Source organism: Carcharodon carcharias, chromosome 5 (genome assembly GCF_017639515.1).
Source record: "Carcharodon carcharias isolate sCarCar2 chromosome 5, sCarCar2.pri, whole genome shotgun sequence".
In the NCBI taxonomy this organism is placed as follows: Eukaryota; Metazoa; Chordata; class Chondrichthyes; order Lamniformes; family Lamnidae; genus Carcharodon; species Carcharodon carcharias.
Window position 1 is genome coordinate 3,076,120 of NC_054471.1, and position 15,859 is coordinate 3,091,978.

General features: G+C 50.1%; 1 protein-coding gene across 1 annotated transcript in view; it reads left to right on the forward strand.

The window, feature by feature from the left end:
• Nucleotides 1-15,859, forward strand: part of LOC121278078 (tau-tubulin kinase 1-like) — a 265,278-nt gene that overhangs the window by 207,708 nt on the left and 41,711 nt on the right. The gene's annotated exons all lie outside the window — the stretch shown is intronic.

Here is a 15,859-nt window from a genome sequence, read left to right on the forward strand (position 1 = left end):
ACGGATTGCTGAGTTTTAGTGTGAGGGAGCTGGATTAACCTCAGTAGAGATACAGTCAGTAACACAGGGCACTGTGGCGGGGAGTGTGGTTACTGAGTGACAGTGTGAGGGAACTGGATTAACATCAGTAGAGATACAGTCAGTAACACAGGGTGCTGGGGGAGAGGGGCTACTGAGTGACAGTGTGAGGGATCTGGATTAACATCAATAGAGATACAGTCAGTAACACAGGGCCCTTGGGGGGAGAGGGGTTACTGAGTGACAGTGTGAGGGAGCTGGATTAACATTAAAAGAGATACAGTCAGTAACACAGGGCACTGGAGAGAGAGGGGTTACTGAGTGACAGTGTGAGAGAACTGGATTAACATCAGGAGAGATACAGTCAGTAACACAGGGCACTGGGGGAGATGGGTTACTGAGTGATAGTGTGAGGAAGCTGGATTAACATCAGTAGAGATACAGTTAGTAACACGGCACTGGGGGGAGAAGGGTTACTGAGTGACAGTGTGATGGAGCTGGATTAACATCAGTAGAGATACGGTCAGTAACACAGGGAGCTGTCGGGAGAGGGGTTACTGAGTGACAGTGTGAGGAGCTGGATTAACATCAGTAGATACACAGTCTGTAACACAGGGCACTGGGGGAGAGGGGTGACTGAGTGAGAGGATGAGGGAACTGGATTACCATCAGCTGAGACAGTCTGTAACTCAGGGCGCTGGGGGTTGAGGGGTTACTGAGTGAGAGGGTGAGGGAGCTGGATTAACATCAGTAGAGATACAGTCAGTAACACAGGGCACTGGGGGAGAGGGGTTACTGAGTGACAGTGTGAGGGGGCTGTATTAACATCAATAGAGATACAGTCAGTGACACAGGGCACTAGGGAGAGAGGAGTTACTGAGTGACAATGTGAGGGAGTTGGATTAACATCAGTAGAGATACAGTCAGTAACACAGGGCACTGGGGGTGAGGGGTTACTGAGTGACAGTGTGAGGGAGCTGGATTAACATCATTAGAGATACAGTTAGTAACACAGCGCTGGGGGTGAGGTGTTACTGAGTGACTGTGAGAGAGCTGGATTAACATCAGTAGAGATACAGTCAGTAACACAGGGCACTGGGGAGAGAGGGGTTACTGAGTGACAGTGTGAGGGAGCTGGATTAACATCAGTAGAGATACGATCAGTAACACAGGGCACTAGGGAGAGAGGGTTACTGAGTGACAGTTTGAGGGAAATGGATTAACATCAGTAGAGATACAGTCAGTAACACAGGGCACTGGGGGAGAGGTGTTACTGAGTGACAGTGTGAGGAAGCTGGATTAACATCATTAGAGACACAGTCTGTAACACAGGGCACTGGGGGAGAGGGGTGACTGAGTGAGAGGATGAGGGAACTGGATTACCATCAGCTGAGACACAGTCTGTAACTCAGGGCACTGGGGGTTGAGGGGTTACTGAGTGAGAGGGTGAGGGAACTGGATTAATATCAGTAGAGACACAGTCTGTAACACAGGGTGCTGGGGGTTGAGGGGTTACTGAGTGAGAGTGTGAGGGAGCTGGATTAACATCAGTAGAGATACAGTCAGTAACACAGGGCACTGGGGGGGTGAGGGGTTACTGATTGACAGTGTGAGGAAGATGGATTAACATCAGTAGAGATACAGTCAGTAACACAGGGCACTGTGGGGCGGAGAGGGGTTACTGAGTGACAGTGTGAGGGAGCTGGATTAACATCAATAGAGATATAGTCAGTAACTCAGGGTATTTGTTGGTGAGGGGTTACTGAGTGACAGTGTGAGGGAGCTGGATTAACATCAATAGAGATACAGTCAGTGACACAGGGCACTAGGGAGAGAGGAGTTACTGAGTGACAATGTGAGGGAGTTGGATTAACATCAGTAGAGATACAGTCAGTAACACAGGGCACTGGGGGTGAGGGGTTACTGAGTGACAGTGTGAGGGAGCTGGATTAACATCAGTAGAGATACAGTTAGTAACACGGCGCTGGGGGTGAGGTGTTACTGAGTGACTGTGAGGGAGCTGGATTAACATCAGTAGAGAGACAGTGAATAACACATTGACCTGTGGGAGAGGGGTTACTGAGTGACAGTGTGAGGGAGCTGGATGAAAGTGAGGAGAGATACAGTCAGTAACACAGGGCTCTGGGGGAGAGGGATTACTGTGAAAGTATGAGGGGGCTGGATTAACATCAGTAGAGATACAGTCAGTACACAGGGAGCTGTGAGGAAAGGGGTTACTGAGTGACAGTGTGAGGGAGCTGGATTAATATCAGTAGAGATACAGTCAGTAACACAGGGAGCTGTCGGGAGAGGGGTTAATGAGTGACAGTGTGAGGGAGCTGGATTAACAACAGTAGAGATACGATCAGTAACACGGAGCTGTTGGGAGAGGGGTTACTGAGTGACAGTGTGAGGGAGCTGGATTAACAACAGTAGAAATACAGTTAGTAACACAGGGCGCTTGGGGAGAGGGGTTACTGAGTGACAGTGTGAGGGAGCTGGATTAACCTCAGTAGAGATACAGTCAGTAACACAGGGCACTGTGGTGGGCAGAGGGTTACTGAGTGACAGTTTGAGGGAGCTGTATTAACATCAATAGAGATACAGTCAGTAACACATGGCCCTCGGGGGGAGAGGGGTTACTGAGTGACAGTGTGAGGGAGCTGGATTAACATCAGTAGAGATACGGTCAGTAACACAGGGAGCTCTCTGGAGAGGGGTTACTGAGTGACAGTGTGGGGAAGCTGGATTAACATCAGTAGAGATACAGTTAGTAACACAGGGCACTGTCGGGAGAGGGGTTACTGAGTGACAGTGTGAGGGAGCTGGATTAACATCAGTAGAGATACGATCAGTAACACGGAGCTGTTGGGAGAGGGGTTACTGAGTGACAGTGTGAGGGAGCTGGATTAACAACAGTAGAAATACAGTTAGTAACACAGGGCGCTTGGGGAGAGGGGTTACTGAGTGACAGTGTGAGGAACCTGGATTGACATCAGTAGAGATACAGTCAGTAACACAGGGCACTGGGGGAGAGGGGTTACTGAGTGACAGTGTGAGGAAGCTGGATTAACATCAGTAGAGACACAGTCTGTAACACAGGGCACTGGGGGAGAGGGGTGACTGAGTGAGAGGATGAGGGAACTGGATTACCATCAGCTGAGACAGTCTGTAACTCAGGGCGCTGGGGGTTGAGGGGTTACTGAGTGAGAGGGTGAGGGAGCTGGATTAACATCAGTAGAGATACAGTCAGTAACACAGGGCACTGGGGGAGAGGGGTTACTGCGTGACAGTGTGAGGGGGCTGGATTAACATCAATAGAGATACAGTCAGTGACACAGGGCACTAGGGAGAGAGGAGTTACTGAGTGACAATGTGAGGGAGTTGGATTAACATCAGTAGAGATACAGTCAGTAACACAGGGCACTGGGGGTGAGGGGTTACTGAGTGACAGTGTGAGGGAGCTGGATTAACATCATTAGAGATACAGTTAGTAACACAGCGCTGGGGGTGAGGTGTTACTGAGTGACTGTGAGAGAGCTGGATTAACATCAGTAGAGATACAGTCAGTAACACAGGGCACTGGGGAGAGAGGGGTTACTGAGTGACAGTGTGAGGGAGCTGGATTAACATCAGTAGAGATACGATCAGTAACACAGGGCACTAGGGAGAGAGGGTTACTGAGTGACAGTTTGAGGGAACTGGATTAACATCAGTAGAGATACAGTCAGTAACACAGGGCACTGGGGGAGATGGGTTACTGAGTGATAGTGTGAGGAACCTGGATTGACATCAGTAGAGATACAGTCAGTAACACTGGGCACTGGGGGAGAGGTGTTACTGAGTGACAGTGTGAGGAAGCTGGATTAACATCATTAGAGACACAGTCTGTAACACAGGGCACTGGGGGAGAGGGGTGACTGAGTGAGAGGATGAGAGAACTGGATTACCATCAGCTGAGACACAGTCTGTAACTCAGGGCACTGGGGGTTGAGGGGTTACTGAGTGAGAGGGTGAGGGAACTGGATTAATATCAGTAGAGACACAGTCTGTAACACAGGGTGCTGGGGGTTGAGGGGTTACTGAGTGAGAGTGTGAGGGAGCTGGATTAACATCAGTAGAAATACAGTCAGTAACACAGGGCACTGGGGGGGTGAGGGGTTACTGAGTGACAGTGTGAGGAAGATGGATTAACATCAGTAGAGATACAGTCAGTAACACAGGGCACTGTGGGGCGGAGAGGGGTTACTGAGTGACAGTGTGAGGGAGCTGGATTAACATCAATAGAGATATAGTCAGTAACACAGGGCACTGTGGGGAGAGGGGTTACTGAGTGACAGTGTGAGGGAGCTGGATTAACATCAGTAGAGATACAGTCAGTAACACAGGGCACTGGGGGAGAGGGGTTACTGAGTGACAGTGTGAGGGAGCTGGATTAACATCAGTAGAGATACAGTCAGTAACACAGGGCACTGGGGGAGAGGGGTTACTGAGTGACAGTGTGAGGGAGCTGGATTAACATCAGTAGAGATACAGTCAGTAACACAGGGAGCTGTGGGAGAGGGGTTACTGAGTGACAGTGTGAGGGAAGCTGGATTAACAACAGTAGAGATACAGTCAGTAACACAGGGCTGCTGGGGAGAGGGGTTACTGAGTGACAGTGTGAGGGAGCTGGATTAACATCAGTAGAGATACAGTCAGTACACAGGGCACTGGGGGGAGAGGGGTTACTGAGTGACAGTGTGAGGGAGCTGGATTAACATCAGTAGAGATACAGTCAGTAACACAGGGAGCTGTCGGGAGAGGGGTTACTGAGTGACAGTGTGAGGAAGCTGGATTAACAACAGTAGAGATACGATCAGTAACACGGAGCTGTCGGGAGAGGGGTTACTGAGTGACAGTGTGAGGGAGCTGGATTAACAACAGTAGAAATACAGTTAGTAACACAGGGCGCTTGGGGAGAGGGGTTACTGAGTGACAGTGTGAGGAACCTGGATTGACATCAGTAGAGATACAGTCAGTAACACAGGGCACTGGGGGAGAGGGGTTACTGAGTGACAGTGTGAGGAAGCTGGATTAACATCAGTAGAGACACAGTCTTAACACAGGGCACTGGGGGAGAGGGGTGACTGAGTGCGAGGATGAGGGAACTGGATTACCATCAGCTGAGACACAGTCTGTAACTCAGGGCACTGGGGGTTGAGGGGTTACTGAGTGAGAGGGTGAGGGAACTGGATTAATATCAGTAGAGACACAGTCTGTAACACAGGGTGCTGGGGGTTGAGGGGTTACTGAGTGAGAGTGTGAGGGAGCTGGATTAACATCAGTAGAGATACAGTCAGTAACACAGTGCACTGGGGGGGTGAGGGGTTACTGAGTGACAGTGTGAGGAAGATGGATTAACATCAGTAGAGATACAGTCAGTAACACAGGGCACTGTGGGGCGGAGAGGGGTTACTGAGTGACAGTGTGAGGGAGCTAGATTAACATCAATAGAGATATAGTCAGTAACACAGGGCATTTGTTGGTGCGGGGTTACTGAGTGACAGTGTGAGGGAGCTGGATTAACATCAATAGAGATACAGTCAGTGACACAGGGCACTAGGGAGAGAGGAGTTACTGAGTGACAATGTGAGGGAGTTGGATTAACATCAGTAGAGATACAGTCAGTAACACAGGGCACTGGGGGTGAGGGGTTACTGAGTGACAGTGTGAGGGAGCTGGATTAACATCAGCAGAGCTACAGTCAGTAAAACTAGGCGCTAGGAGGTGTGGTGTTACTGAGTGACAATGTGAGGGAGCTGGATTAACAACAGTAGAGATACAGTCAGTAACACAGGGCGCTGCGGGAGAGGGGTTACTGAGTGACAATGTGAGGGAGCTGGATTAACAACAGTAGAGATACAGTCAGTAACACAGGGCGCTGCGGGAGAGGGGTTACTGAGTGACAGTGTGAGGGAGCTGGATTAACATCAGTAGAGATACAGTCAGTAACACAGGGCACTGGGGAAGAGGGGTTACTGAGTGACAGTGTGAGGGAGCTGGATTAACATCAGTAGAGATACAGTCAGTAACACAGGGCACTAGGGAGAGAGGGTTACTGAGTGACAGTTTGAGGGAGCTGGATTAACATCAGTAGAGATACAGTCAGTAACACAGGGCACTGGGGGAGAGGGGTTACTGAGTGACAGTGTGAGGGAGCTGGATTAACATCAGTAGAGATACAGTCAGTAACACAGGGCACTGGGGGGAGAGGGGTTACTGAGTGACAGTGTGAGGGAGCTGGATTAACATCAGTAGAGATACAGTCAGAAACACAGGGCACTGTTGGGGGTAGAGGCGTTACTGAGTGACTGTGAGGGAACTGGATTAACATCAGTAGAGATACAGTCAGTGACACAGGGCGCTAGGGAGAGAGGAGTTACTGAGTGATAGTGTGAAGGAGTTGGATTAACATCAGTAAAGATACAGTCAGTAACACAGGGCATTGGGGGTGAGGGGTTACTGAGTGACAGTGTGAGGGAGCTGGATTAACATCAGTGGAGATACAGTCAGTAACACAGTGCACTTGGGGGAGAGGGGTTACTGAGTGACAGTGTGAGAGAGATGGATTAACATCAGAAGAGATACAGTCAGTAACACGGCACTGGGGGGTGAGGGGTTACTGAGTGACAGCGAGGGAGCTGGATTAACATCAGTAGATATACAGTCAGTAACACAGGGCACTGGTGGAGAGGGGTTACTGAGTGAGAGGGTAAGGGAGCTGGATTAACATCAGTAGAGATACAGTCAGTAACACAGGGAGCTGTCGGGAGAGGGGTTACTGAGTGACTGTGTGAGGAAGCTGGATTAACATCAGTAGAGATACGGTCAGTAACACAGGGCACTGGGGGAGAGGGGTTACTGAGTGACAGTGTGAGGAAGCTGGATTAACATCAGTAGAGACACAGTCTTAACACAGGGCACTGGGGGAGAGGGGTGACTGAGTGCGAGGATGAGGGAACTGGATTACCATCAGCTGAGACACAGTCTGTAACTCAGGGCACTGGGGGTTGAGGGGTTACTGAGTGAGAGGGTGAGGGAACTGGATTAATATCAGTAGAGACACAGTCTGTAACACAGGGTGCTGGGGGTTGAGGGGTTACTGAGTGAGAGTGTGAGGGAGCTGGATTAACATCAGTAGAGATACAGTCAGTAACACAGTGCACTGGGGGGGTGAGGGGTTACTGAGTGACAGTGTGAGGAAGATGGATTAACATCAGTAGAGATACAGTCAGTAACACAGGGCACTGTGGGGCGGAGAGGGGTTACTGAGTGACAGTGTGAGGGAGCTAGATTAACATCAATAGAGATATAGTCAGTAACACAGGGCATTTGTTGGTGCGGGGTTACTGAGTGACAGTGTGAGGGAGCTGGATTAACATCAATAGAGATACAGTCAGTGACACAGGGCACTAGGGAGAGAGGAGTTACTGAGTGACAATGTGAGGGAGTTGGATTAACATCAGTAGAGATACTGTCAGTAACACAGGGCACTGGGGGTGAGGGGTTACTGAGTGACAGTGTGAGGGAGCTGGATTAACATCAGTAGAGATACAGTTAGTAACACGGCGCTGGGGGTGAGGTGTTACTGAGTGACAATGTGAGGGAGCTGGATGAAAGTGAGGAGAGATACAGTCAGTAACACAGGGCTCTGGGGGAGAGGGATTACTGTGAAAGTATGAGGGAGCTGGATTAACATCAGTAGAGATACAGTCAGTACACAGGGAGCTGTGAGGAAAGGGGTTACTGAGTGACTGTGAGGGAGCTGGATTAATATCAGTAGAGATACAGTCAGTAACACAGGGAGCTGTCGGGAGAGGGGTTACTGAGTGACAGTGTGAGGGTGCTGGGTTAGCATCAATAGAGATACAGTCAGTGACACAGGGCGCTAGAGAGAGAGGAGTTACTGAGTGACAGTGTGAGAGAGCTGGATTAACATCTGTCGAGATACAGTCAGTAACACAGGATGCTGCGGGAGAGGGGTTACTGAGTGTGAGGGTGAGGGAGCTGGATTATCATCAAACGAGATACAGTCAGTAACACAGGGTGCTGGGGGTGGGGGTAGAGGGTTTGCTGAGTGAGAAGGTGAGGGAGCTGGATTAACATCAGTAGAGATACAGTCAGAAACACAGGGCACTGTTGGGGGGAGAGGGGTTACTGAGTGACTGTGAGGGAACTGGATTAACATCAGTAGAGATACAGTCAGTGACACAGGGCGCTAGGGAGAGAGGAGTTACTGAGTGATAGTGTGAAGGAGTTGGATTAACATCAGTAAAGATACAGTCAGTAACACAGGGCATTGGGGGTGAGGGGTTACTGAGTGACAGTGTGAGGGAGCTGGATTAACATCAGTGGAGATACAGTCAGTAACACAGTGCACTTGGGGGAGAGGGGTTACTGAGTGACAGTGTGAGAGAGATGGATTAACATCAGAAGAGATACAGTCAGTAACACGGCACTGGGGGGTGAGGGGTTACTGAGTGACAGCGAGGGAGCTGGATTAACATCAGTAGATATACAGTCAGTAACACAGGGCACTGGTGGAGAGGGGTTACTGAGTGAGAGGGTAAGGGAGCTGGATTAACATCAGTAGAGATACAGTCAGTAACACAGGGAGCTGTCGGGAGAGGGGTTACTGAGTGACTGTGTGAGGAAGCTGGATTAACATCAGTAGAGATACAGTCAGTAACACAGGGCACTGGGGTCGGGGGAGAGAGGGATTACTGAGTGACAGTGTGAGGGAGCTGGATTAACCTCAGTAGAGATACAGTCAGTAACAGGGCGCTGGGAGGGGAGAGGGATTACTCAGTGACAGTGTGAGTGAGCTGGATTAACATCAGTAGAGATACAGTCAGTAACACAGGGCACGGGTAGGGGAGAGAGGGATTACTGAGTGACACTGTGAGGGAGCTGGATTAACCTCAGTAGAGATACAGTCAGTAACACAGGGCACTGTGATGGGGAGAGGTTTACTGAGTGACAGTGTGAGGGAGCTGTATTAACATCAATAGAGATACAGTCAGTAACACATGGCCCTCGGGGGGAGAGGGGTTACTGAGTGACAGTGTGAGGGAGCTGGATTAACATCAGTAGAGATACGGTCAGTAACACAGGGAGCTGTCGGGAGAGGGGTTACTGAGTGACAGTGTGGGGATGCTGGATTAACATCATTAGAGATACAGTTAGTAACACAGGGCACTGTCGGGAGAGGGGTTACTGAGTGACTGTGAGGGAACTGGATTAACGTCAGTAGAGACACAGTCAGTAACACAGGGCACTGGGGGGAGAAGGGTTACTGAGTGACAGTTTGAGGGAACTGGATTAACACCAGTAGAGGTACAGTCAGTAACACAGCGCACTGGGGGAGATGGGTTACTGAGTGAGTGTGAGGAACCTGGATTGACATCAGTAGAGATACAGTCAGTAACACAGGGCACTGGGGGAGAGGTGTTACTGAGTGACAGTGTGAGGAAGCTGGATTAACATCATTAGAGACACAGTCAGTAACACAGGGCACTGGGGGAGAGGGGTTACTGAGTGAGAGGATGAGGGAACTGGATTACCATCAGCTGAGACACAGTCTGTAACACAGGGCGCTGGGGGTTGAGCGGTTACTGAATGAGAGGGTGAGGGAGCTGGATTAACATCAGTAGAGATACAGTCTGTAACACAGGGCGCTGGGGGTTGAGGGGTTACTGAGTGAGAGGGTGAGGGAGCTGGATTAACATCAGTAGAGACACAGTCTGTAACACAGGGTGCTGGGGGTTGAGGGGTTACTGAGTGAGAGGGTGAGGGAGCTGGATTAACATCAGTAGAGATACAGTCAGTAACACAGGGCACTGGGGGGTGAGGGGTTGCTGAGTGACAGTGTGAGGAAGATGGATTAACATCAGTAGAGATACAGTCAGTAACACAGGGCACTGTGGGAGAGAGGAGTTACTGAGTGACAATGTGAGGGAGTTGGATTAATATCAGTAGAGATACAGTCAGTGACACAGGGCACTGGGGGTGAGGGGTTACTGAGTGACAGTGTGAGGGAGCTGGATTAACATCAGTAGAGATACAGTTAGTAACACGGCGCTGGGGGTGAGGTGTTACTGAGTGACTGTGAGGGAGCTGGATTAACATCAGTAGAGAGACAGTGAATAACGAATTGACCTGTGGGAGAGGGGTTACTGAGTGACAGTGTGAGGGAGCTGGATGAATGTGAGGAGAGATACAGTCAGTAACACAGGGCTCTGGGGGAGAGGGATTACTGTGAAAGTATGAGGGAGCTGGATTAACATCAGTAGAGATACAGTCAGTACACAGGGAGCTGTGAGGAAAGGGGTTACTGAGTGACAGTGTGAGGGAGCTGGATTAATATCAGTAGAGATACAGTCAGTAACACAGGGAGCTGTCGGGAGAGGGGTTACTGAGTGACAGTGTGAGGGAGCTGGATTAACATCAATAGAGATATAGTCAGTAACACAGGGCATTTCTTGGTGAGCGGTTACTGAGTGACAGTGTGAGGGAGCTAGATTAACATCAATAGAGATACAGTCAGTGACACAGGGCACTAGGGAGAGAGGAGTTACTGAGTGACAATGTGAGGGAGTTGGATTAACATCAGTAGAGATACAGTCAGTGACACAGGGCACTGGGGGTGAGGGGTTACTGAGTGACAGTGTGAGGGAGCTGGATTAACATCAGTAGAGATACAGTTAGTAACACGGCGCTGGGGGTGAGGTGTTACTGAGTGACTGTGAGGGAGCTGGATTAACATCAGTAGAGAGACAGTGAATAACGAATTGACCTGTGGGAGAGGGGTTACTGAGTGACAGTGTGAGGGAGCTGGATGAATGTGAGGAGAGATACAGTCAGTAACACAGGGCTCTGGGGGTGAGGGGTTACTGAGTGACAGTGTGAGGGAGCTGGATTAACATCAGTAGAGAGACAGTGAATAACACATTGACCTGTGGGAGCGGGGTTACTGAGTGACAGTGTGAGGGAGCTGGATGAAAGTGAGGAGAGATACAGTCAGTAACACAGGGCTCTGGGGGAGAGGGATTACTGTGAAAGTATGAGGGGGCTGGATTAACATCAGTAGAGATACAGTCAGTACACAGGGAGCTGTGAGGAAAGGGGTTACTGAGTGACAGTGTGAGGGAGCTGGATTAATATCAGTAGAGATACAGTCAGTAACACAGGGAGCTGTCGGGAGAGGGGTTACTGAGTGACAGTGTGAGTAAGCTGGATTAACATCTGTCGAGATACAGTCAGTAACACAGGATGCTGCGGGAGTGGGGTTACTGAGTGTGAGGGTGAGGGAGCTGGATTAACATCAAACGAGATACAGTCAGTAACACAGGGCGCTGGGGGTGGGGGGAGAGGGTTTACTGAGTGAGAAGGTGAGGGAGCTGGATTAACATCAGTAGAGATACAGTCAGTAACACAGGGCACTGTTGGGGGGAGAAGGGTTACTGAGTGACTGTGAGGGAACTGGATTAACATCAGTAGAGATACATTCAGTAACACAGGGCACTGGTGGAGAGGGGTTGCTGAGTGAGAGGGTGAGGGAACTGGATTTACATCAGTAGAGATACAGTCAGTGACACAGGGCGCTAGGGAGAGAGGAGTTACTGAGTGATAGTGTGAGGGAGTTGGATTAACATCAGTAAAGATACAGTCAGTAACACAGGGCACTGGGGGTGAGGGGTTACTGAGTGACAGTGTGAGGGAGCTGGATTAACATCAGTGGAGATACAGTCAGTAACACAGGGCACTTGGGGGAGAGGGGTTACTGAGTGACAGTGTGAGGGAGATGGATTAACATCAGAAGAGATACAGTCAGTAACACGGCACTGTGTGGGTGAGGGGTTACTGAGTGACAGCGAGGGAGCTGGATTAACATCAGTAGAGATACAATCAGTAACACAGTGCACTGGTGGGGGGGAGAGGGGTTACTGAGTGACATTGTGAGGGAGCTGGATTAACATCAGTAGAGATACAGTCAGTAACACAGGGCACTGGGGGAGAGGGGTTACTGAGTGACAGCGTGAGGGAGCTGGATTAACATCAGTAGAGATACAATCAGTAACACAGTGCACTGGTGGGGGGGAGAGGGGTTACTGAGTGACAGTGTGAGGGAACTGGATTAACGTCAGGAGAGACACAGTCAGTAACACAGGGTACTAGGGGGAGAAGGGTTACTGAGTGACAGTGTGAGGGTGCTGGATTAACATCAGTAGAGACACGGTCAGTAACACAGGGAACTGTCGTGAGAGGGGTTACTGAGTGACAGTATGAGGAAGCTGGATTAACAACAGTAGAGATACAGTTAGTAACACAGGGCGCTTGGGGAGAGGGGTTACTGAGTGACAGTGTGAGGAAGCTGGTTTAACATCAATAGAGTTTCAGTCAGTAACACAGGGCACTGGGGGAGAGGGGTTACTGAGTGAGAGGATGAGGGAACTGGATTAACATCAGCTGAGACACAGTCTGTAACACAGGGTACTGGGAGTTGAGGGGTTACTGAGTGAGAGGGTGAGGGAGCTGGTTGAACATCAGTAGACATACAGTCAGTAACACAGGGCCCTTTGGGGGGTGGAGAGGGGTTACTGAGTGACAGTGTGAGGGAGCTGGATTAACATCAGACGAGATACAGTCAGTAACACAGGGCACTGGGGGGAGATGGGTTACTGAGTGACAGCGAGGGAGCTGGATTAACATCAGTAGAGATACAGTCAGTAACACCGGGCACTGGTGGAGATGGGTTACTGAGTGACAGTGTGAGGAAGCTGGATTAACATCAGTAGAGATACAGTCAGTAACACAGGGCACTGGGGGTGAGGGCTTACTGAGTGACAGTGTGAGGGAGCTGAATTAACATCAGTAGAGATACAGTTAGTAACACGGCGCTGGGGGTGAGGGGTTACTGAGTGACTGTGAGGGAGCTGGATTAACATCCGTAGAGAGACAGTGAATAACACATTGACCTATGGGAGAGGGTTTACTGAGTGACGGTGTCAGGGAGCTGGATTAACATCCGTAGAGATACAGTCAGTAACACAGGGCACTAGGGAGAGAGGAGTTAGTGAGTGACAATGTGAGGGAGTTGGATTTACATCAGTACAGATACAGTCAGTAACACCGGGCGCTGGTGGAGATGGGTTACTGAGTGGCAGTGTGAGGAAGCTGGATTAACATCAGTAGAGATACAATCAATAACACAGGGCGCTGGGGGGGGAAGAGGATTTACTGGGTGAGAGGGTGAGGGAGCTGGATTAACATCAGTAGAGATACAGTCAGTAACACAGGGCACTGTTGGGGGGAGAGGGTTTACTGAGTGACCGTGTGAGGGAACTGGATTAACATCAGTAGAGATGCAGTCAGTAACACAGGGCACTGGTGGAGAGGGGTTACTGAGTGAGACGGTGAGGGAGCTGGATTCACATCAGTAGAGATACAGTCAGTAACACAGGGCGCTGGGGGGGTAGAGGGGTTACTGAGTGACAGTGTGAGGAGGCTGGATTAACATCAGTAGAGATACAGTCAGTAACACAGGGCACTGTGGGAGAGGGGTTACTGAGTGACAGTGTGAGGGAGCTGGATTAACATCAATAGAGATATAGTCAGTAACACAGGGCATTTGTTGGTGAGGGGTTACTGAGTGACAGTGTGAGGAGGCTGGATTAACATCAGTAGAGATTCAGTTAGTAACACAGGGCACTGTCGGGAGAGGGGTTACTGAGTGACAGTGAGGGAACTGGATTAACGTCAGGAGAGACACAGTCAGTAACACAGGGCACTGGGGGGAGAAGGGTTACTGAGTGACAGTGTGAGGGAGCTGGATTAACATCAGTAGAGACACGGTCAGTAACACAGGGAGCTGTCGGGAGAGGGGTTACTGAGTGACCGTCGGAGGGAGCTGGAATTACATCAGTAGAGATACAGTCAGTAACACAGGACGCTGGGGGAAGAGGGGTTACTGAGTGACAGTGTGAGGGAGCTGGATTAACATCAGTAGAGATACAGTCAGTAACACAGGGCACTGGGGGTGAGGGCTTACTGAGTGACAGTGTGAGGGAGCTGAATTAACATCTGTAGAGATACAGTTAGTAACACGGCGCTGGGGGTGAGGGGTTACTGAGTGACTGTGAGGGAGCTGGATTAACATCCGTAGAGAGACAGTGAATAACATATTGACCTATGGGAGAGGGGTTACTGAGTGACGGTGTCAGGGAGCTGGATTAACATCCGTAGAGATACAGTCAGTAACACAGGGCACTAGGGAGAGAGGAGTTAGTGAGTGACAATGTGAGGGAGTTGGATTTACATCAGTACAGATACAGTCAGTAACACCGGGCGCTGGTGGAGATGGGTTACTGAGTGGCAGTGTGAGGAAGCTGGATTAACATCAGTAGAGATACAATCAATAACACAGGGCGCTGGGGGGGGAAGAGGATTTACTGGGTGAGAGGGTGAGGGAGCTGGATTAACATCAGTAGAGATACAGTCAGTAACACAGGGCACTGTTGGGTGGAGAGGGTTTACTGAGTGACCGTGTGAGGGAACTGGATTAACATCAGTAGAGATGCAGTCAGTAACACGGGGCACTGGTGGAGAGGGGTTACTGAGTGAGACGGTGAGGGAGCTGGATTCACATCAGTAGAGATACAGTCAGTAACACAGGGCGCTGGGGGGGTAGAGGGGTTACTGAGTGACAGTGTGAGGAGGCTGGATTAACATCAGTAGAGATACAGTCAGTAACACAGGGCACTGTGGGAGAGGGGTTACTGGGTGACTGTGTGAGGGAGCTGGATTAACATCAATAGAGATATAGTCAGTAACACAGGGCATTTGTTGGTGAGGGGTTACTGAGTGACAGTGTGAGGGAGCTGAATTAACCTCAGTAGAGATACAGTCAGTCACAGGGCGCTGGGGGGGTAGAGGGGTTACTGAGTGACAGTGTGAGGAGGCTGGATTAACATCAGTAGAGATTCAGTTAGTAACACAGGGCACTGTCGGGAGAGGGGTTACTGAGTGACAGTGAGGGAACTGGATTAACGTCAGGAGAGACACAGTCAGGAACACAGGGCACTGGGGGGAGAAGGGTTACTGAGTGACAGTGTGAGGGAGCTGGATTAACATCAGTAGAGACACGGTCAGTAACACAGGGAGCTGTCGGGAGAGGGGTTACCGAGTGACAGCATGAGGAAGCTGGATTAACAACAGTAGAGATACAGGTAGTAACACAGGGCGCTTGGGGAGAGGGGTTACTGAGTGACAGTGTGAGGAAGCTGGATTAACATCAATAGAGATACAGTCAGTAACACAGGGCCCTCAGGGGGAGAGGGGTTACTGAGTGACAGTGTGAGGGAACTGGATTAACATCAGTAGAGATACAGTCAGTAACACAGGGCACTGGGGGAGATGGCTTACTGACTGCTTGTGTGAGGAAACTGGATTAACATCAGTAGAGATACCGTGAGTAACACAGGGCACTGGGGGAGAGGGGTTACTGAGTGACCGTGTGAGGGAACTGGATTAACATCAGTAGAGATGCAGTCAGTAACACAGGGCACTGGTGGAGAGGGGTTACTGAGTGAGAGGGTGAGGGAGCTGGATTCACATCAGTAGAGATACAGTCAGTAACACAGGGCGCTGGGGGGGTAGAGGGGTTACTGAGTGATAGTGTGAGGAGGCTGGATTAACATCAGTAGAGATACAGTCAGTAACACAGGGCACTGTGGGAGAGGGGTTACTGAGTGACAGTGTGAGGGAGCTGGATTAACATCAATAGAGATATAGTCAGTAA